Raw genomic sequence first — 22,511 nt, 5'->3', positions numbered from 1 at the left:
CTTTCGTTTGGTTATGGCTGTTGCATCTAGTGTCTAATCTCGGTTAGACGTGTGTGGGAAGTACTAGCTTGCAAGACCTATTTTCACATAATTTTCAGTTTAATGAAGAAGGCATGTTTTCTATGGACTGAAATGTTTCTATGGGGCTTCTTGCAAATTTCATATTGGAAACAACTAATATCTGACGGAAATTCACAAAATTTGTAAGTCCCATGTTCTCTGAAGTCTGTTTCTGTTGTCCATATTACTTTCGCTTGCATCATTGAGAGTATACTTGCACAATTACTAAGGAAGGGGCGCCCTCAAGCGGCTATACGTTGTAAGTTTTCCCACTTTTGTCTGGAGCGTAGTATATATAAAATTTGAATATTATTTTGATACCTCGTGCCAAAGATGTTGTCAGAGACATATTTCTCTTTCGAAGGATCTTTCAGCGTTGTAACGTAAACTATATATCTGAATAAACTAACTAGAGGTGGATCAAACCGTATTCTGGGTTACTCAGCTGACATTTCTTGCCTTTATTTGTGCATTCATGGCAGCAAAGAGTGCTGTGGTCGTTGGTAGGGCAAATTCACTGTCATAATGCTAGCCCCAGACTGCTTGCAGAAAATGCAACGTTTTCGAAAAATAGTCCAGGAGGTACATTTACAGTTCTTCCTTCAGTCCTGGAATATGTTGCTGAGAGTTACAATTTCCCCAACTTTTTTTAATTAATGTGTAATTCGACATTGCCGGGAAGTGCTGCTCTCAGGAAGCCACTCAAGAGGAAACAAGCATTTGGAATGCATCGGTCTCGCCTTTGGGACCTTATATGTATTTTAGCTATGCAGCATATTAGCCTGGGTGCTGAAACATCTACTGTTCTTTAATATGGAGGGAAAGTGAGCACCAAACTGCGTGACACTGCAGGTATGGGTACACATGGAGAGAAATATTGCCTTTCAGCTGGAAATGGTATAGTCCAAAGCTCTGTTTTTAATATAGAATCAGGGCCTTCGGTGGTGATATCACTGAAAATACAAGATTTGAAAAAATATTATTATGTATGGGTGCTCGTGGAAGACAACTTCTATGGACCAATCTCTATGTGGGCAGAAGTACATGGAGGTGGTAGGTAGTATGGGTGACAGGCAGTGTGTGGAAAACTGGACACTGGAGTCCTTAATAGCACTTAGCATGAATTAATGTACCTTACAACAGGATCCAGAGAGGCGTGCGAATCACCATCTCCAGGTTTTAGTGAGAAATGCTCTTTCCCCTTGTGTTCGCTAATACAAAGCACAATATGCTCTGAATGCAAACTTAAAGGGAGTCACAAGATTAAATGAAACGCGCACGGTATAAAAGTGTAAAAATAAAGCCACTTAACCAAGCACGAAGAACAAGCTATAAGTCAAAAGGTGCTTAATCTAGTTGTTTAGTAGAAACCTTGAGGGGTGTTCACCACAAAAGAAATGTTTTAAACAACTACCACAAAACTCAACCATTCCCGCCCACATTCACTGGCCCTTTGGCTGCCAATGCAGCAAAAGCAATGTGTGATATGCACTGGGGCAGGGGGTGTGCAACACACCCCTTCTGCATCATCCTCAAAAGAAGTGGCCCCACGTTCCAGATGGCCGAGCTCATGCGGTACAGCTGAGGAAACACCTTTGGCACTGCAGTGTCTCCTGAGCCCCCACTGGGATTCTAGACACAAAATTGCCCCCAAAATGAATTCAGCACAGGCACTAATAGAGCCTCAGTGAGCTCCGTTCACTGGGCTCCTCCTGGGCCACTGCACTCGGCACCAACTGTTGGCAAATTCGAGCCCCACTCACTGGGCTCTCCTTGATTCCTCTGTCTCGTCCAACGGGGGGAAGCTCTGCACTGGGAGCCCTCGAGGCTCCAGTCGATCTCCTCCTCTGGGGGCTCTTATATCTGGAACGCAGGACTCTGGCAGGGAGCCCGCGAGGCTCCGATCCACTTTTCCTGGGGTCTAGTGAGACCGTGGGGCTCCTCCTCCACTCGCCCGTGCACGCCCAATGTCAGGCAGCCTTGCCTGACTTCTGGATTTCTCGAGGTGGCGGTTCTGGACGATCTCGGCGGCTCTTGACAAATGCGGTGTGGGCTCCCGCTTCCTAATACTTGCAAATGCGGGGTGGGCTCCCGCTTCAGACTTCGCAGCCAAGTGCTGCTGGTCAAGCAACTGCTGCCTGACTTTTGGCGCACATGGGTACGATATAAGGCACCGCTGCACACTACTTTAAAAACAAGAATTTGATAAAGCAATAGAACTCGCATTTACGCAAGTCCTATTGCATTTTAAAAGGGAGCACCAGTGGGCAAAAAGGCACAAACGGGAATGCAGGGGGTGGTGGTGTCCAAAGAAGTCATGGACTGCGGGAGGGGACGGGGGAGGCACGGGAACAAAATAGTGTTTACAATAAAGGGGCCAATAGCCATGGAAGGACACAAATGACAACATGGCCGTCAGGAGGAGGGACTAACAAGCATAAAACCAATGGGAAGGCTGCATTTAGGACCTAAGCCAATACAAAAGATGGGCAGAGAGGGGGCAGAGCTTAAACAAAGCTTCCACACTAAAGTATATACTGCATGTCTCAACAAGACAGTGCAAACGCTGCCTAGGCGAGACCTAAAAACAATCACTTTTAGGTCTCGCCTGGGCAGCGCTTGCGCTGTCTCATTGAGACATGCAGTATATACTTTAGTGAGTGGCTGACCGCCTCTTTTTAAATCATTGGTTTCATTTGTTCTCCAGTGTGCCTGTCAAACCTTCTGTACTTGCTATTGGTTAACAATGATTTAAGTCCCTTCTTTTGAGCTCTTAGCCACGCCTATGGCTATTGGCCCCTTTACTTGTATTAGGAGCATTTTTGGTATGCTGTTTTTGTTGGACTTTTTTATTTCAAGCATGTGATGTTGATGAAGTTCAGAAAGTTTCAGCTTCTGACAATTGTGTGCCTCACAGGCACAGACACATATATTTTTCCAGCTGTCGTGATGTTTATAAAGTGTATAAGGTTACAGCCCCTGCTATTCGGGTGTTGTTTTAAAACCATGTCATTTAGCCACAGAAAGACGAGGGCTCCACATGCGTTTAAACCTGTAAGCAGACACTCGTTTTCTGAGGCATCCAGCGAGCCTGCCACCCACCAGCAAGCAGCCCCCAGCTGTTTATGAACGGCAGGGAGTGGACTTAAATCGTTTGGTACAGCTGCCAGAGGCAAGTAGGCGCGGTATTTAGTTCCCCCTGCCACCCGGCACAGGCCCGTACAAGGCATTTTAAACACTGCTAAAGCCGCCTGCCGCCTTTAGCAAGCAGCCCCCCCAAGCTGTGTATAAGTGGCTCTATTCATTACCCTCCCAGACATGAACTTTGTGCTTTTTTTTTCAGTACCGCCCCACAACGCATTCAGCGTGCCTGCTGCCCACCAGCAAGCAGCCCCCAGCCGTTTATGAGCGGCAGGGAGAGGAAGTAAATCGTTTAGTACAGCGTGGTATTTGGATGCCCTCTGCCACCCGACAAGCACAGGGCATTTTAAGCCCTACAAAGCTGCCTTCCGCTTACTAGCAAACAGCCCCCAGCCTTGTTTGAGTGGCTCTTGGTAACTGCTCTTAAGATGGCGCTGTTGTTTTGGAATGTTTATTCTGCAGCTCGGGCTGCTCGGCAACAACTACCTCCTCAATGCTAGGACAGGACTTCCCTTTAGATGTTCAAGTGTCCCGTCCTCGTGGTTAGGTAAATAGAACATTAAATACTGTAATAATAACAAACATAGCCGTGCGTTGTAACTTCATTTGCTAGTCTGTCGGATTCATTGTTCGCATTTCTTCGATGTGTCGCTGCTCTCTCCGATACTTTCAGTAAAACTACTGTAGTAAATAAATGTGGTAACCTTCATCCATTCTTGAAGCTGAAGAAACTTGCAGCAAACAAGACAACCATTCCATTAGAGATGATTCAAATTGAACGTACTGTTCCGTTTTAAAGCGCTTTTCTTAAACACGTTGCATTTAAACAATGCAGTTCACTTAGCTAGGTGTTCAACAGACTGACTGACATGCATGTCTTTAACTATAGTCAGAAGAAATATCCATCTGCAGCATATTTGTTCAGTGAAGGGCTAAACACAACTAAATCCGCCTGCCACTTACTAGCAAGCAGCACCCAGGCGTGTATAAGTGGCTCTATTCATTACCCTGCCAGAAATGAGCTTGGTTCTGTTTTTTTCCTGTATAGCCTCACCGACACATCCAACGCGCCTGCTGCCCACCAGAAAGCAGCCCCCAGCCCTTTATGAGTGGCAGGGAGAGGGCATAAATTCTTTGGTGCAGCTGCCAGAGACAAGTAGGCGCGGCATTTAGATGCCCTCTGCCATCCGGCACACATAGGGCATTGTAAAACTGCTGAAGAAGGGAACGGGGCAAATAGCTGGACGGACTCCGGATCAATGATTCCACCACATGAGCTGCAGCGATTCCACCATTCCGATACAGTAGTACAATTATATCTTGTGCATACTGATTCCACTCAGCTTTGTTCTGCAGTGATGTTGCCCTTATGCCTCTGAATTTTTTTTAAACAGATTGTTTTTTATATTGTTTTCCTTTGATTTAATTATTTGAGTGATGTGTATGTGTCTATTACAAACATTTTGCAAAGACATATGTTGTTTTACGCAACATCCATAAAAAATTTTATTTTTGATCTAAATACTTCCTAACACATACTACGTACTGGTGAAATACCTCTGTGCTTTACCAATGAATGTATCAGAATTATGTGCATTTAATCCCACTTCTGCATTTGTTTCCTTGGCATTTCAAAACCTTAGTGTTTTCCCCGTGTTCAGTTTCAATCTCGGGCTTTCTATTGGCTCACTGTGTGATCGCTGTGAGGTTATGCTGTCCTCCTGTAACTTGGAACTAGTTTGTTTCAAGGGGAGTCATCTGTAAATAATCCCTTAGTAAGACCCAATGATATCACCCTCAAAGCTACCACACTAAGGGCAGTAGCCCCTCTACACTCACAATGTTACCAGAGCTTTTGGGGCTTCCCTTGTTGTACCCCTCACCTATTCTCAACACACTAAAGCGCCTAGGTCATTCGTGTTCTAGCACGCGCTGTATGCATATATTTTAGAGATCCTCTAACATGTTTATGACTCTGCCCCCATCTTTTTTTCATGCAGTTGTGACTCTCTGCTGCTTGGGGACACTTTAACCTAGTTCCGGTTTTATCGTCCAATGTGGCTCTCTGCTCAAGGCTAAGAAGGCCGCGCCACCTAAGTCGCACTGCTTCTTTTTCTCTGTTAAATATGCATATAGCTTAGTAGTGTAGCCTGCCTGGTGATGCGTGTGTCTGTTATCTTCTGTGTAGCCAACCCATGTGTTTGTATCAATGTTGGTGCCACCAAGCCTCTCTGAGGCCCCTCTTGTGTTACAAGGATGCCATCCAAGGCGTTTGGGCACTTTTGTTGCTTTTTATTCCTTTTTTTCCCTTTGTGGCCAACCTATGTGTCCTAAGTACAAACAGGAACACAAACCATTTTATAATTATTTATAAAGGGGCCCTCCACTTAAAGGGGCACAAAGTGCTGCTCCACTGTTTATAACCATATAGGCCTCCTCCACCCTAGAATATCACTAGCGCCTTCTGAGCTTCCCTTACAACACCTCTTACCTGTTTTATACGCAGTAAAGCGCACAGGTTAAAACAGTCTTTGGGATCCGTTCCTGATTTTTCATGCTTTAATCAGTGACTCTTGTACCTATACTTATGCCAGTGCCACTATGACTCTCCATAGGCCCCTAGAGCCGCTGCACTAAGGGACGTATAACTCTCCTCCACCCTACAATAACACCAGAACCTTCGTAGCTTTCTTTACGGAACCTTGGACCTGTTTAACGCACTAAAGCGCCTACAGCACATAGATTGCAATGTGCGCTGTATGCACATATTTCATATCTCCTCTCTTTCCCCATGAAGCTGTGATTGTCTGCTGCTCATGGAAACTGTGAGCTAGTTCACGTTTTAGTCTCCAACTTTACTCTGTGCCCAGGGCTAAAAAGGTTGTCACCTTAATCGCGTTGTTTCTTTTTAGCCATCTAATCTGCATGTAACTTTGTACGTTATTGTACCTGCTGCAAATCAGTGTGTGTCATATTTTTTTGGTCATAGGTTTAAACAGTCTTTGGGGTAAACTTCTAATTTCTCCTGCTTTAATGTTTATAATAGCTCTGATAACAGCCCATAAACAACCTGTGTTGTTACTGAGGGCTTTTTCTCGCGTTTCTGTTAGTTTTCACAGAGCCTTTGCAATGCGCTTCCTCAAGATAAGCACAAGTTTATAGGATACTTTTGTTCCACCGTAAACATTCCTCGAGTTCTCTTTAGACGTGGAGTGGGGGCGGGGGTTTTATCATGCTTCTGTCCATTGTCTACAAACCTTTTGCAGAGGTTAGCTGCATCTGGTGCTGTGTTACAAATGTTGTGGTCAAAGATTTACTGGTTGTGATAAATCCAGTAGCTGAGTAGGTTAGCGTGCCTGCTGCATATATGTGTGTCTATTATTTGATGTGTAGCCAGACTATATGTCCTCCGTACAAACAGGACACATACCATTCTATAATTATGTATTTTTTAGCATACCGATGTCCTTGAATTTTTTGCACGCACAAACCAATCAAAACTTATAGTTGTGCTTTCAGCAAACCGGTGTAAAAAAGCTCAATTGTTTACTTAGTCAGGGATACCATTAACGTTGTCACTGGTGATGTGGCATCACCCCTTATACACTCCCTCTTATGTAGGCCCTCACACCCACGCAGTACCAGCAGTATCTTCCTCCTACACCCTACAATGGCTCCACAGCTTTTAGGGCTTCCTTTGCGGCACCTCTTACTTATTTTTAACGCACTAAAGTGCCTAGAGTACCCAGGTTGTACTGCGCGCTCTATGCATATATTTCATATCTCCTCTCTTTCCCGCGCAGCTATGACTTACTGCTGCTCAGGGAAACTTTAACCTAGTTCAGGTTTTATCCTCCAATGTGACTTTATGCCCTCGACTAATAAGGCTGCGCCACCTGAGCCGCACTGCTCTTTTTTTCTGTCAAATATGCATATAGCTCAGTAGGTTAGCGTCCCTGATGCATATGCGTGTGTTATCTTCTCTGTGGCCAACATATATGTCCTCCTTATAAACACACAATATTCAAGAATGTTTTTTTTTTCAGCATACAGATGCTCTTGCATTTGTTGCACACAGAAACAAAATAAAACCTATAATTGTGCTTTTAGGAAACCGGTGTGAAAAAGCTCAATTGTTTCCTTAGTCAGGGATAACATTAACAATGTCATCGGTGATGTGATTCATTGTTGTGATGTCCCGTCCTTGATGACCTGTGAGTTTATATGCAATGCATGAAGCGAGTTATGGATTGGATTATAGTTTATCATAGTTGGCTAAAAAGGCTCTGCCACCTTAGCCATTGTGCTCCTTTTTTACATCCAAAATGCATAGAGATCAGTAGGTTAGCGTGCCTGCTGCATACAGATGACACTCACTATCTCTTATAAAGACCCTCTAATATCTGCTTTTAAATGTATAACACTCCTCCACCCGACAATGTCACCAGAGCCTTGAGGCTTCCCTTTAGCACATCGCATCTGTTTTTAATTATAGCTCCTACACTCTCTGTGTTCTAGCGCGCGCTATATGCACATATTTCATAACTCTAATAACATGTTTATGACTTGGCCCCTGCTTTTTTCTGCGCAGTTGGGACTGTCTGCTACTCAGGGACACTTCAACCTAGTTCAGGTTTTATACTAGAACGTGGCTCTGTGCCCGGGGGTAGGAAGGCCGCGCCAGCTATGCCGCACTGCTCCGTTTTCTCTGTCAAATGTGCATATAGCTCAGTATGTTAGGGTGCCTGCTGCAAATGCGTGTCTCTTATTTACAGTTGTAGGCACTAGTTCAAACAGTCTTTGGGGTTAACTTGTTTAATGTCTATAAGAGCTCTGGTAACACCTCACAAACAACCTGTGTTGTTGATGGGGCCTTATTCCTGTGTTTTTGCTAGTTTTCAGAAAACATTTAAGGAATAAGCACAGCCTTCGGGGCTTCCCTTCCAGCACATCTCACCTGTTTTGAACACGCTATAGTGCCAAAATCCTCCGGGTTGTAGCGCACACTATATACACAGATTCCTTGTTCATGTTTCATCTTCCAGCATGGCTCTTTGCCCGGGGCTACCAAGGCCGCGCCACCTCACCTGTACTGCTCTTAGTAGGTTAACGTGCCTGCTGCACATGCATGTGTCTCTCATTTTATTGACTGTGGGCACCATATACAAACCCTTTGACACATCTTTAGGAAGGATTCCTTTCCGCCTACTATAAATGTCACACCACTCCTTATAAACAAGCTTTAATATAGGCCCTCAGTGCCCCCGCACTAACAGCAGTATAACCTTCCTCTACCCTACAATATCACTAGCGTCTTCTGGGTTTCCCTTTCAGCACCTCTTACCTGTTTTAAATGTACCAAAGTGCCAATAGCACCTACGTTGTAACGCGCGCTGTATCCCTATATTACATATCTCCTGTGACATGTTTATAAGACCGTCCCGCCGCCTTTCCCGGCGCTGCTGTAAGTCTCTGCTGTTTACGGACACTTTAACTTAGTTCAGGTTTTATTCTCCCACTTTATATTGTGCCCAGGGCTACAAAGGCTGCGCCACCTTAGCCGTGTTGCTCTTTTTTTACCTAAAAATGTATATAGCTCAGTAGGTTAGCGTGCCTGCTGAATACAGATGACACTCATTACCTCTTATAATAACAAATGGAGTTCACTTAATAAATGCATAGATAAAACAACTTTCATTGCATGGACTGCAATGCAGCAATGCAATGCAACACACGCAATGAAATTTGTTTAATTTGTTTAGTTTTTCAGTGCACTCCGTTCGGCTTAATGCCAAAGTTTACTACCCCACACCCTTCCCCTCCCACCACGCCCACCACCCAGGAGCACTTTCACAAGGAGCCACCACTATAAACTGAATACCTCTTTCATTTTCTTACAAGTTTAAAAGCATGTATGCTATACCTTCATCCTGAAAAAGACCTATTTTTTGTATTGTATATACGTCTAAAATTACAAAGTGCAATAACAGTTATATAAAGTAGCAATAATTACTTAAATATACTGTATTACTTACTTTTTTATGCTTACAAACATTTGCAGTGATAATAAAACAATTATTAAACAAAGTAAGTCATCAAATGGATTCTATTACACACTACTTTTAAATATCACAAAAAAATACAATAATTATTTATAATATAAAATAAACCACTAACCTAATCAATATGGTGAGACCGATTGGCATTGCCAATGCTTGTTTCTCCAAGCACGGCTATAATGTGATGTACTGTGGTCAAAGCTTCTGCATGTAAAATAAATACACTTTTTTTTAAAGTTGAAGAGCATTTATTATAGTTTAATGTTTGTTGTATGATTGACATAGCGAGCATTTTCAGGGTTCGGCTCGTGCACAGGTTGTAACAGCCTTGGCTCGGCTCTCCATGTTGATTTGTTGACTCGAATATTCTAATTTGAAGGGCTGGGTGCGCGAGCTGAATTCACCACCAGCGCGAGCTTTTAACACTATCGACTAGTCAATGATTTACACATTTTCCACGAGTTCCACCTTTTTGCTTGTCTTCTGTATGTACTTACAGTGCCAGTCTTTTCCGCACCGTCAACCAAAGCTAGTTGCAACACCAATGTAAGCTGGTCATACCAGCCACCAGTCTCTGCCCGGGCTTCTGCTCTGCGTGTTACCCACAGTATACATAACCTGGCGTTGGGGCAGTTGTGTTCGGGCTGGCCGTTTTCTATATGAGACATACCTCTATAGCATAATGCCTGTGTATATGTGACTCTCGTTGCGGGCAGGCAGGGGTCTCTAGGTGTGTGCTTGGTCTATGTAGTGCTTATAGCTGCCAGGTACTTCTCTTTAGAAGAGGCTTGGAGGTGTGCGATATTTTTAGGGGACGTTTATTGTCTATATGGAAGAGTCAGGTATGTGGAAAGTGCTTCTCGCTGACGGACAGCGTTAAGGCTTTGGGTCTGCAACAGCGTCTTCTCTTTTCTTCCGAATGACGTTGCAAACCTGTCGTTAGCCCTAATGCTTGCAAGTGAAATGCGTCCCCCTCTCCAGTTTTGGTACAATAATCAAACGCTATATAAACAACTCTTTTCCCCGGTGCAACTGCACCTTTTGCACTGTTGATAGCTACACCCTATGCTATCTGTAGCAGGCAAGAGGTTAGCTGTATATAGGGAAGGATTCAGAGCTGTGCCGCACCAATGGCAGAAATGCTGTTCATTATGGGAAAGGGCTCCGAATTATGCAGTGCCTATAAAAGACATGTATCTCCAGGGTAGGCGTTCACACTTGACGATGTTGAACATCTGAAGAAGACATGCAGGTCAGGACGACAGCTCAGGCCGTGCCTGGAACCACATTCCAGAAATATCTGATCCCAGGGAGGGAAAGTTCACTCACAGTGTTTTGGGAGCCCTTCAAAAGTATCTGTGGTCAAGCTCTACTTGACAAGTTGCTTTAAAAATAGAAAATTGACAGATTAGCATTTTGGAGAGGGGGGGGGGGGGTTTGACCCGTGTGTTAGGGGGTGTGTGAGAGTGTGTTGGCCTGAATGCGGTGTTTGCTGCACGATTTCTTTGAGGTGTGTGTTTAATGGTTCATATTAGGCGGGGCAGCGGCTGTGCGACTTCAGAAAAAGATCTTATTTTTAGACATAAAAATAAACAAAATCTAGGGTTCTAGAGACATAGATTTTTAAGTAAATCGTAAATCACTGCAAAATTCCAACAAGCATTGGTAACCACAAAGTTTGAAAACTTTGCAAAACCTTTAAAAAGTTATTATCGGCTACTCCGGCTCGAGTTGGGTGACCCTTTCCAAATGAGGGAAGATCATGGGGACTAATAGGGAGTAGTAGGAAAATTGCCTTGTCACAAAAGCAGTCTCAAGTTCAGTTCCAGACACTATGGGTGAACTGCAATAGGCTGTATTGGAGTGGTCCTGATGCAGGAGACACACAATGCTGAGGAGGATGTGCGGTTGAAGGGGGACTTCCTGGGGTTACTCCTAGGTGCGCTGGCTTGATGGGGCAGCTTTGGCCACTGGAGTTAATTTCCGGCGAAAGTCCTCTATGATCCAGCAAAAGTCCAGTTACCACTGGACCTATTGGTCTCCAGGCACAGCGAAAACAGCGGTTCTCTTTGGCGAAGGCTAGCATCTGTTTTGGATGACGAAACTGCACTCTGACAGCTCCCCCAGATCCAGCAGACTCTGATGCAACTTTTGAGTGTCACGGCATTGTCTTCCCGGCTATATGTCAGCGGTCAGTGGTGTTCAAGCATTTTTGGCTACTGATTTGCCAAAATGAGCTTTTTCAGCATTTGTGGCACGGGTGCTATAACAGGAGGTCAGCCAATTGACTCCTGGAGTTCACCTCTTCTATCTGGGGTTCAGGAGTGACTTCCATGAGAAAGGGCCACAGACAGAGTTCTCTCTTTGCTAGCCTAAGTATCTGCAGGTGCAGTCCAGAGGTTGGTGCAGTCTTTTTGCCAGGTCCAGGGAACAGCAGGGCAATCCTTCTTCGGTCCTCTCTCCAGTCCAGGCATGATTCGAGTTCTGAGTACCATCTCTATGCACAGATAGTGCCCTCAGGAGATTTGGCGGTTACTAACCAATGGGCATAGCAGGTCCTTTCCCACCTGCAAAATGTGGCATACAGATATCCCAGAGAGCACTATTCTGCCCATTTCCAAGATGTCAGGATCCCTCAGGGTGTAGAGCTAGGTAGACCGCTTAGAGGTGTGGGTACCTGAGGACTACAAACCCACAGAAAAACTTATTTGGCAACTGTTCTCCCCTGTTCTCCCCTCTCTGTCCCGATGCCAACCCGTGCACATAAACAAAAGAGCAGCCGTTTTCCTGTTTGTCCACAATTTGCCCTTCATTGGCAACTTCCACTTTGAAGCTAGCCTTACGGGCTCACACCTTGTGTGGCTTCCTGCAATGGAGAGGTGATGCCTCTTCCAACGGCAGACCTCTATTATTCCTGCTCATGGGAGTCATCCACACTTCTCCCCAGGAGGGCAGAAGTCTGTCTTGTGGCCAGCACCTGTAAATGGCCACTAGAAACTTTTGCAACAGACTGGTAACTTTCTAAAACTTGCCTTTATATAAACATTACAATAAATTTGACTGGAGCCTCAAATCATGTTTAATGTGACCATTAATTTGATATCTTGAAGTACCAAATTTAGCAGTTCCATTCAGGAGTTAGCACAGCTGAGTTGTCAGTGTGTTACCCTGTACTCTCTAATAGGGCCACTAGCCTTTCCAGATTGAAATGACAATTTGGATTTTTATTGTTAGGATATATAAAAATATATGTTTTACGTTTCAATATACAGCACCCTGCCTTAAGACTTGATACGCCTGTTGTAGCGATGACTTATGACCATCAAAAAGGAAGTTTTGGGCTTTTCCATTCGTTTAAATGGCAAAGTTGAGTTAGCAGTACACAACTGCTCTGCCAGCCTGCAATGGCAGGCTGGGTGACATGTTCTCACTTTGTCATGTCCAGAGTGGCAGAATAAGTGCAGCATCCATTGTGCGACCCTTTAACTTACAGGCCCTGAGTACCCCTGATGCCATACACTTGGGGCTTATAAGTAAGTAAAGTTACGCAAATGGGGTATAAGCCAATCCAACATTACACTTTTAAGAGCAGAATACTGGCACTGTGGACTGGTTATCAGGTCTCAGTGTGCTCTTAGAGTCGGAATACCAACAACATCAGTGCAAATCTTTGGGGGTGATCACACAACAATATAAATGAGACATTTAGCACCTCGGCTACAGAGAACTTAGATTAAGTGTCAACCATCATGGCCCTAGTAGCCAAGCCCCCAACAGTTACATTAAACAATTAATATACATTTGCCACAAATCGATAGAAAGATGGAGAAGCATTTTGGGTGACTAGCTGAAGGCAAGGTTCTGCTCACCTTTCCACCTGATGGGTCTGAATCAACCTTAACATTTGCTGGTGCAAAACCTGCTTAGGGACGTGCAGTAGGGGAACTGAGGAGAGGGGACTTTTCTTCATGTTCCAGCTTTGTCCACATGTTGTTGTGATATTAATAGATGTGCCAGTTTGCTTCAAAGTTAACAAACATTGCGGGGCAGATTTACAATAACTGGCGCATCCCTGCATATCAGTAGGGATGCGGCAGTTATTTTGCGTCACGACAGACACCTCTTGCGCCACCATGGATGCGCCGCATTTACAATGCGGCGCACCATGGGGCAAGAATAGACAGATGCGTGATGCATCTGCTGCCGTAAAGGTGACGCATTGCTGGAGTCGCGTCGCAAGCGTGACGCAGCTCCAGCAAGGCTCGGGGTGCACCTATGCCTAACATGCTGCGTCAATCCTTACGCCTGCTTCAAGCAAGTGCAGGGTTTTGACGCAGTATGGCCGTAAAAGTGACTGAGTGAAATCTTGTAGATTTCACTCAGCCACTTTTAGGAGGCATTCCTGCGCCGGAACGCCCCCCCCACCCCCCGCGCCAAAACGCCCACATGTGGCGCAGGGCTTTACAATGTGACGCATCTCCCTAGATGCATCACGTTGTAAATACCCCGCAGCAACGGTGGCTCAAATGTGGCGTACGGGGCTTGTACATCTGCCCCTATGTTTCCAGTACCGAGATTCCATGTAACCAATCGATACATTCTGCATGTTTCAGTGTTCTCTGGCTTTAATATACGGCATTAGACTAGCGTACATTATAAGAATGATTTGATATACTGCCAAGATGGCGGTATCCGGCAACCCTAGTTAAGGAGCATGAGATGGCATTTACCACAAAAACTCTACTTGGTAGGAACTGGCCTATGGTACGTATTTTGGATTGGAACTTAGTTCATACACCGAGAAGTATGCATGCACTGAACAGTACTGTGGCATATTAGTCCATTGAAGCGCAGCAGACTTTGACAGGGTTTCTACTTGGAAAACTGAACTTCTAATGACACTACTTGCCTGGTACAATGGCCTCCTTGTGTTATTTTTTATTTCACAGTAAGATAATATACTTAATGGTCATTCCAGCTCCTGTTACAGTATTTACAATATAATTATTGGGAATGAGCTAATGTCTAAAATTACTCCTTACTTGACAAAATGTATTATTATAGAACATTTGATTATCTTTATTTGCAGAGGAGGGCACTGTTGCATACTGGTTACCACAGGGAATTTCTGATGTAAATGAAGTCACTGTCAGATCTGTTTTATATTATTGGGTATCTATGTGTGCACTGGAGTAGAGCTAAACAGTGAGTCCTGAGAACTATTACATCTCTAAAATTATAAAAATACGATTCTGCATTCTGGTGCAAATTCTAAGTGTCTCCCCATACCTTCATGCTCCTCTGCCAATCCTTATTTGCTTCAAAGACAAGGGAATGTAAGATTCCTTCACAAGTGATAGAGAGACGGGGGCTGCCCTAGTAGGCAGCCCTAGTAACCACTGGCCACGTCTGTCAGTCAAGATGATCAACTAATGTTATGGATGTGCCGAACTAGCAAGGAGGGTTTTCCAGAGAAACACATCAAACTCCAGATGTCCGGCAGGGATCACGTTAGTCATTTGCATATTTATATCGACTAATCCGCTGTGGAGTTTGAGGCAGCGCTTGAATCGAAAGGCTCAGAGTGCATTCCAATTTGTGTTACAATGATGCGGTGTGAGAAAGTGGCTCTGTATATACTGTTCCCAAATAGGTACAGGGTGTACAGAGTTTACAGTCCCCAGAGGCTTGGCAGAGGCTAAAGTTAGATATAACCTTACTCTCTAAAGTGGTAGCTTGGTCGAGCAGTAAGGCAGTATCAGGGACAGTGTAAAGCATTTGTTGTACACACTCAGTCAGCAAATGGTCTCACACACTCAATAACTGAACTCTAGGCCAATGGTTCATATATAAAAAAAACATATGCTTGTTTTATTTTAGAACCAACAATTGGATTTAAAATATACTTTCTCAGAATGAGATGCTTTATATAAATACTTTTGCAATATGCAATTGACTTTTGTAAACAGTTACAAGTGGTTTCAATAGGCAACACTATTTTAAACACAATAATGCCTTGAGTTCAATGGAAGTTTTAGGTTATTTGCCACATATTACTTTTAGGATTACTTTTGGAATTCCAGGACTGGATCCTAGATTCAGTCCTGGGTCAGTGCTTGGAATCAAGTGATAAAAGTCGACTTAATTACTGTGATGATTTTTAGACAATATTTTGCTATTTTAAAAGTTGACACAGAAAATATTTCATAGAAAACAGTCAATGATTCCCTATGGCAGAAAATTCAAGTTACAGGTATAGTATGTTCTCGTTACTTTTGTAATCCAGTATTGGGTGCCTAGACTCAGTACTGGGACCTTTATCCAAAACAGGTAAGTAATTACGTTTTCAGATATTATACAATTTTTAAAGAATATTTAAAGATTGCAGAAATTGACACTTAAATTTCACAGAAAAACAGTCAATGATTTCCTATGGAAGAAAATCGGGTTACTGGTAAGTACAGTTGTAAGTAGTTTTCAGAGTCAGTGCTGGGTACCAAGATCCAACACTGGGAGCTCACCTAAGAGCAGGTGAGTATTTTCGTTTTCGTTACCCGGCTGATTTTTGGTGACTATTTTTAGTTTTGAAAAGTCCACACTTAGAAGAAATTTCAGGAAAAAGCCTGTCAATGTTACCCTATGAAGAAAATTGAGTTATCGGTTTAAAGGTAAATACTCGACTGGCAGCATTGAGGTTCTGGGCATAGACTCAGGGGTCCCCCAGTGTCAGGTAGGTACAGTTGGTTCACTCCCAGCGGCACTAGGGCGGCCGGTGCAGAGAGAGTTAGGCCCAATGTTATCCTATGAGGGATATGGGGGCCTTAGTTGGTGGCTGCTGACTAGCAGGCCACACGGCTGTGGGAGCTGGGCTCCTGGTCACTTACTCAGGGCAAGTGGGGAAGTAGATAGGTGTAGAGGTTGCACTGCCAGGGCCACTCGGGCGGCTGGGTGCAGGGTGCTTTTGAGCCTTCGGGCGCTCAATTGATTTCAATAGGAAATCTCCGGTTTAGAAAAAGACTGCAAGCTCGGGGACGAGGATTCTTCAGGTGCCACCACCACTTCGAGAGGTAAGTTGGGTAGTTGGAGGATAGGTAGGTACCCCGGGCTTGGGCACAGGGGGCCGCGGGGCACCGGGAGCAGGGGTGTCTTTTGGTGTTGGGAAATCTTACCCTCTGTTGATCGCGGTTGGGGGGGCACCTTGTTCTGAGGCTGCAGGCTTCTTCAGGAGTGTCTAGAGAGGTCCTTGGGTGCCGGACTCGGGGTCACAGTTGCCGTGGGGTCGTCCTCGTGGTCTTTGTTCACTCCGGCACAGGCCAGTCTTGGCTGGTGCAGAGTGTGCTGGGTTTGCGGTTCCGGGCTGCTGCCAGGGATTGGAAGTAGATTTTGAGTAGAGCCTCTACTCATGGGAGTCCCAGGGACTTAGAGTCAAAAGGTAGCCAGGTCCTCCGGGGTTTGTGAGGTTGCTGGCCACAAGAGATGCCGGGTTAGAGCAGGAGCAGGTTCAAGGGTCGACAGGCCGGTAGGGCTGGGGCCAAAGCAGTTTGTGTCTTCCTCTTCTTAGCAGCTGCAGGGTAGCTCTTCTTCGGATTTTTGGAATCCCTACCTGCTTAAGTTTAAATGTAGCTTTCTTACTCCCACAGATAATTTACTGATGCCTCCCCTGCAGTGCTTCCAGCTCTGTTGCTTGTATTATTTTTTGGTTTATTTAGACTTTTTGATGTTTGTGTTAGTTGGTCCTTTTTGTGGTAGGATAGTTCGGTTTGGGCTTCCTTTTAAGGTGGGATTTGGCTTGTTTTTTCCTGCCAGCCTCTGCTCACTGTGCACTTAATTATTCCTGTGGTCTCCACCCCCAACCCCTCCCACAATAGTGCTTGTGTGGGCCCCCACCACCCCTCCAATACCGATCAATGCTCTTTAAAAAATAAATTGTGCATTTTAGGGCGAACATTTGCCCACAATCATTACGGGATGTCGAACCGATGCCGAGGCTCGAACACGGATCCCCAGCTCCAAAGTCAGCAGTTCTGGCTGCTGAGCCACGCCCTCTCGCTCTGGGGATCCCTGTTGGAGTAGCTTTTTGTTCGCATCAAGCCAGGCATGAGTAGCAGCACGCTCTCCGATTTTTGTTTCATTCGTCAGTGCTTTCCAAAAGCACCAGTTACATTACACAATTACAGTTTCATATTTTTTGTAGACACAAGGAGATTATTCAGCACCTCAGTACATTACTTAAATGTTGTTAACAGAGCTGTCAATTAATCTCCCTGTGTCTACAAAAAATAGCAATATGTCACTGTGTAATGTTACTGGTGCTCATGGAAAGTGCTACGAAAGTGAAACAAAAAGCCTGCAGACCGAGTGAAGGCTTTGCTGTCACCAGAATAAATACATCAAGTAATGAGGAATTCACTGGACTGATGTGCATGGTGGTGAAACACTGACTCGGCGTCTCTCTTGAAGTGCTCCTGAGAGTACATACTCGAGGGCCTCATTTATGAAAAGTGACGCATCACTGCGTGAAAACAGTGATGCGCCACTTTTCACTGCGCCCTCCCTGCGACTCCAGTGATGCGTCATATTTACAGTATGACGCATCATGTCGCACGGAGTCACAGATACGTCAGTATTTCTGACGTATCTGTATGCGCAAAAGTGACGCATCGCTGGAGTGTGTCACAAAAGTGACGCAACTCCAGCAATGTGTCCTTTCACATGGGGCAAGCCCCATGTGAAAGGGCCTGCGTCAGTCTTATGCCTGCTGTAAGGCAGGCGCAAGAAATTGACGCATTTGCGCACTAGAAGTGGCGCAGTGAAATCTCGTAGATTTCACTGCTTCACTTCTACGACCCTTTATTGCGTCAAAACGCCCACCTGGCGCAGGTATAATGTGGCGCAGGGATTTACAAAGTGACGCATCTACCTAGATGCGTCACTTTGTAAATATGGCGCAACATGGCGCATGTTTTATGCCACTGGTGCGTCACAAAAAGTGACGCACCAGCGGTGCAAAAGTCAGTCTCCCTTCTACGGTGGTATATCGTCTCGGTAATGTAACTGGTGCTCCTGTAAAGAGGGCCATACCTTCGGGTGAGTTTGCGCCATATAAATATCATACATGCCAACATTTCAGAAGAGCAAAGTGGGAGATTTAAAAAAAAAATGGGGCCTTGAATCGGGTTACTGTCATGTATGGGCTTTGGAAGTGTGCTGCTGCAGGACCCATTCTTCCGATTTTTTCTAAAAAATCTCCCACTTTGCTCTTCTGAAATGTTGGCATGTATGCAGCATATCCCTGAAAGAATGTTGGCATGAGTTGTGTATTTCTTGAAGTCTTTTTAGCAGGGCCCCTTGGTAAAGCACACATACTTTCACCGACTGGTTGCTTCATTGTTCACCCCACACCTTGTAACACCCAGCCTCGCAGTGAAACCCCATCTCCACTTTAACAGCGCTGCGGGGAGGGGCTTATGCAAGAGTTTTCTCCTGGTGGGTTGTTGCACATGACTCTTGGTTAAGGCAAGCGAGTAAAGGTACAGTGTTTTGCCCTTGCTATGTGCAACTGGTCATAGGTTGCAGGTTTTGAGATGTTAAAGTATATTATGATGATGTTTTAAACTTTTTCAGAAAGCATTCATTAACTGGCATTATATTGTACCGTAAAGGATGTTTGGAGCAGACAGTGATATATACTTGAAATGATGTCACCTGAAAAGCTTGTGAAAGACTTTTGCCCCATTGCATGAAACACCATGTGGGAAACAGTAGCAGTGATGGCACTAAAGACCCAAGTCCCAGTGCTTTGCTGACATTTGACCTGAGTGACCTCTGAGGCTTCTTGAAGCCCGACCTCTACTTTAATACAGTTGCATGCATTAATACATTTTATTTTCTGTCTAGTACTTTCTTAAATTTAATTGTGGGGTCCATTTTTTGAAACCCATATTATTTGCATAGTGGACATTGCTCATTTTGCTTGACGTAACCTGTGCACACTGTATTTAATTGCAACATACCCGCTAACTTCTGCAATAAGGACTGCTTGCCTACAGCTAGCATTGGACATTCCAGGAGACTTCATGAGTCTACACTAAGCACTGTATTTCTAATATCCTGCTTATTGGTCCAGTTGGGAGAGTAAGCATTTTCACTTCTGATACTTCCCAACATGCTCTACCAGGACTAGCTAAAAAGCCTCGTCTAGTCCATCTCCGAGGCAATTAGTGGAGATCTAGATTTGGGCATAATGTGAAATAAGAAGTCTAAAGAATATCTTATGAACCCCATCCCATGCTGCCAACTTTTCCATGCGCTAAAATGACTGATAACAAAAATGATTTACAACATTGACAAGTGACATGGTATTGGGCCACATTTGGAGTGTGAGACCGACCAGGATTGAGAATAAGGACACCATTAACCAGATTTGTATTGCTTCTCCATGAGGCTGCCATGTCTCTTAAGTGCCTAGCTGTAGCAGTACAGTTTCTTTTTACACTTTTCCTAGCTGAATGTTGGTCAAGAAGCCATTGCATTTCCTTCAGGTTTAGTTTTGTAGACCTTGTTGTTCTAATGCTTATGACATAGGATTTGCCTGTGAGGAAAGTCTGGCTTTTCTCTGATCCTGTTTGGTGACCTGCATCATTAGGCTAATTTTTATATTAATGCAACCAGTGCAACACATGGTCAATACTTGAAATATTAAACTAACATTAATGTTTTAGGATTACATTCTGTGTTTATGCTCCTCTAGACTAGACCCAGTCTACCAGGTGCCACAATAACTTGGATGTTGAATCAGTTATATTGATAATTGCTATGAAAGAGATCATTTCAGCGACCATCTGCAGACTTAATCAGTTTTCATCCAAAATAGCAGTCTTATGAAATAGCTTCCTGTGTATCATGTATTTTTTTTGTTTACTCCCACTGCACACCGGCCAAGTACTGTATCCTTGTGCTTTAGGTGTTTGCGTTCCGCTGGGGACTAATTTTTTTCTTGTCTGCTCATGTTTCACTATGGGTGCATGTTCTCTCCTCTGAATGCCTGCAGCACTTCTTATAAGAGTTCTGTTTTTCTTGATGCTCAGTGCAGCTTTCACATTTTTTGTGTTCCGTATCCTTTACATGCTCGTGTTACACTGTGGGTGTGAGTTGAGCTTTTGCGTCCATTGCAGTTCACTTAATCTCGACTGTGCTGTGCCGTCCCTCTACCACCACCTCCTCATGACCAGATGAAATCAAATTAAAAAGAAGGCTCAGCAGCACGTTTTTTTGGCTTCGAGCTTTAAGAACGTCAGCATCCTCAATTATTTTGCTATCCTAGCACTCACTAGGCATATGCTGGTTTTCGTTTTTGCAACAGAATGCGGGCTTAGCCACGGCTATCGCGCGTGGCCATACTAGGTCGGAATAAATTAGTCCCAACTTCATAACGTTTGTGACTTATTTGGGGAGGCACACCTTACTGTGTGGTCCTCTAATAAACCTGCCATCTTGAAAGCACCAATATTTTCAATTTAGAAAAACACTAAAGCAGGAAAGTGCATACATACAAATAATTTCGAATAGGATTTAGACAATCATATTAAAATATGTAGACACATTTTTTTTAATTACCCGTTGGCAGCAGCCATCAAAAACAGCCATATAGTGCAGGAACAAGTTACAAATGTTTTACACACTGCCTCGTGCCAAGCTACCAAGGGGGTGAGCAGGGATAATTTTGCAAGTGTATCCTTTTTACCCTGACTAGAAGAAAGGGTCCCTATTTGGACAGCTAGAGACATCCATTTCTAACATTGATGGTCAGCGGTGAGGATCTGGACTTGCATTTGTGTCGTACATACAGTGATTGGTGTACACTACTAGTATAGTGAAGACATTATACAATGACATACATTTGGTAGGACTTTTTCTTTGGGACTATTTTTTCTTCTTGCAACTAAGAACTGCCAATCTTCATCATGTCAAAGCCAGCATCACTTGCATCTGTTGATATTGAATTTGAAGAAGAGAGGATTGATACCTACACTGTGCCACAACTTAAAGCTGTCAGCATGCTTAAGAGCCTATGGTGGAGGGAGAGTATTTGGAGGAGCAGCAGAATGGGCTATTGGGACTGCCTGGGGGAGGGAACCTTCCCGGGGGGCAGCAGTGTCTCTTGAAAGGGGCTTTCTCCAGCAGAAGAGCTGGAGGTAAGGGAGAAAAACAGGATGCATGAGTTGGAGCTCACAAAGCTCAGGCTGTGGAAGGAGGATATGGAGTTGGCATTTCAGAGGGAGAAATTAGCCCTGGAGGAGAAAAGATAATCTTAGAGCATGAAAGAGGGTTGAGTGAGCTGGATCTAAAGGCGAAGAGTTTAGAGTCCAACCCAATGGTTGCAGTGCACCATCAGTGCCTGGAGAAGGGAAGGTATACAAGGAAGTTATTAAGGATTTCATGAAACAGGAGGACATTGGTCAATGGTTCAAGGCCTATGAGGTAGCTTGCTGTGGAGGCGGACCACTAGGTCAGCACCAGGGCCCAAAAGGGTCATGTGGGAGACTCTGCCAAAGGTGGACAGGGTCCCCAGCAGAAGAGTGGGGGGTCAAGGGTAAACAGAAGGAGTTCCAAAAAGGGCCCCAATGTAACCCCCAAGCGAACCAAGGTAAGGGTTCCCAGCCTCCCACTGAGAAGACAGGTAAGCCTGTTCAGAAGGGTCCCAAGACCTGTTTTAGTTGTGGTCAGGTGGGCCACTTCCGGGGGATCCTAAGTGTCCCAAACTGGTTACCACCGCACCCACTGGTTCATCACCCAGGAACTGGCTAGTGTAGCCTTGGGGGAGGAGTTGGGTGACCAAGGTGGGTGGGCTCCTGCAGAGGTGTCCCTGGTGTCTTTAGGAGACAGTGAGAGGTCCCTAGGGCTCATCTGCCTGATAATACTAAAAGGTACAGGCAGTGGTTGAGCATCAATGGCGAAGTGTGGAGTGTGAGAAGTTGGCCTGATATATGCTGTCCACTAGTTATAGTGGGCACTTTGTATCAGTCCAAACAACCCCTTATTGGTTAATGGTTATAGACAACCTTTATTGAAAGCTAGCCTAGTGGTAGCTATGGAGAGCAGCCTTCAGGCTAAGTCTTGAAGGAATGTAAAGCAGCTTGTTTTACTAGTCTATAAACTCTTGTGTCACTAAATGAAAGATATCCACACCAGGTATATATATAAAATATATGTATTTATTACTAAACACACCCTCCTAGTCTCTTTATGAGA

At 44.5% G+C, this 22,511-nt stretch overlaps 1 non-coding gene across 1 annotated transcript; it reads right to left on the bottom strand.

Annotated features, from left to right (window-relative positions):
• Positions 1-1,185: 1,185 nt before the first annotated feature.
• Positions 1,186-1,317, bottom strand: LOC146833928 (small nucleolar RNA SNORA26). The gene has a single exon (XR_014960857.1). It is a non-coding gene; the product is annotated as a small nucleolar RNA SNORA26 (small nucleolar RNA).
• Between the last annotated feature and the right edge of the window lie 21,194 nt (positions 1,318-22,511).

Source organism: Triturus cristatus, chromosome 4_2 (genome assembly GCF_964204655.1).
Source record: "Triturus cristatus chromosome 4_2, aTriCri1.1, whole genome shotgun sequence".
NCBI lineage: Eukaryota > Metazoa > Chordata > Amphibia > Caudata > Salamandridae > Triturus > Triturus cristatus.
Note: the sequence above shows the minus strand (reverse complement) of the source record. Positions and strands in the feature narration are given on the sequence as shown.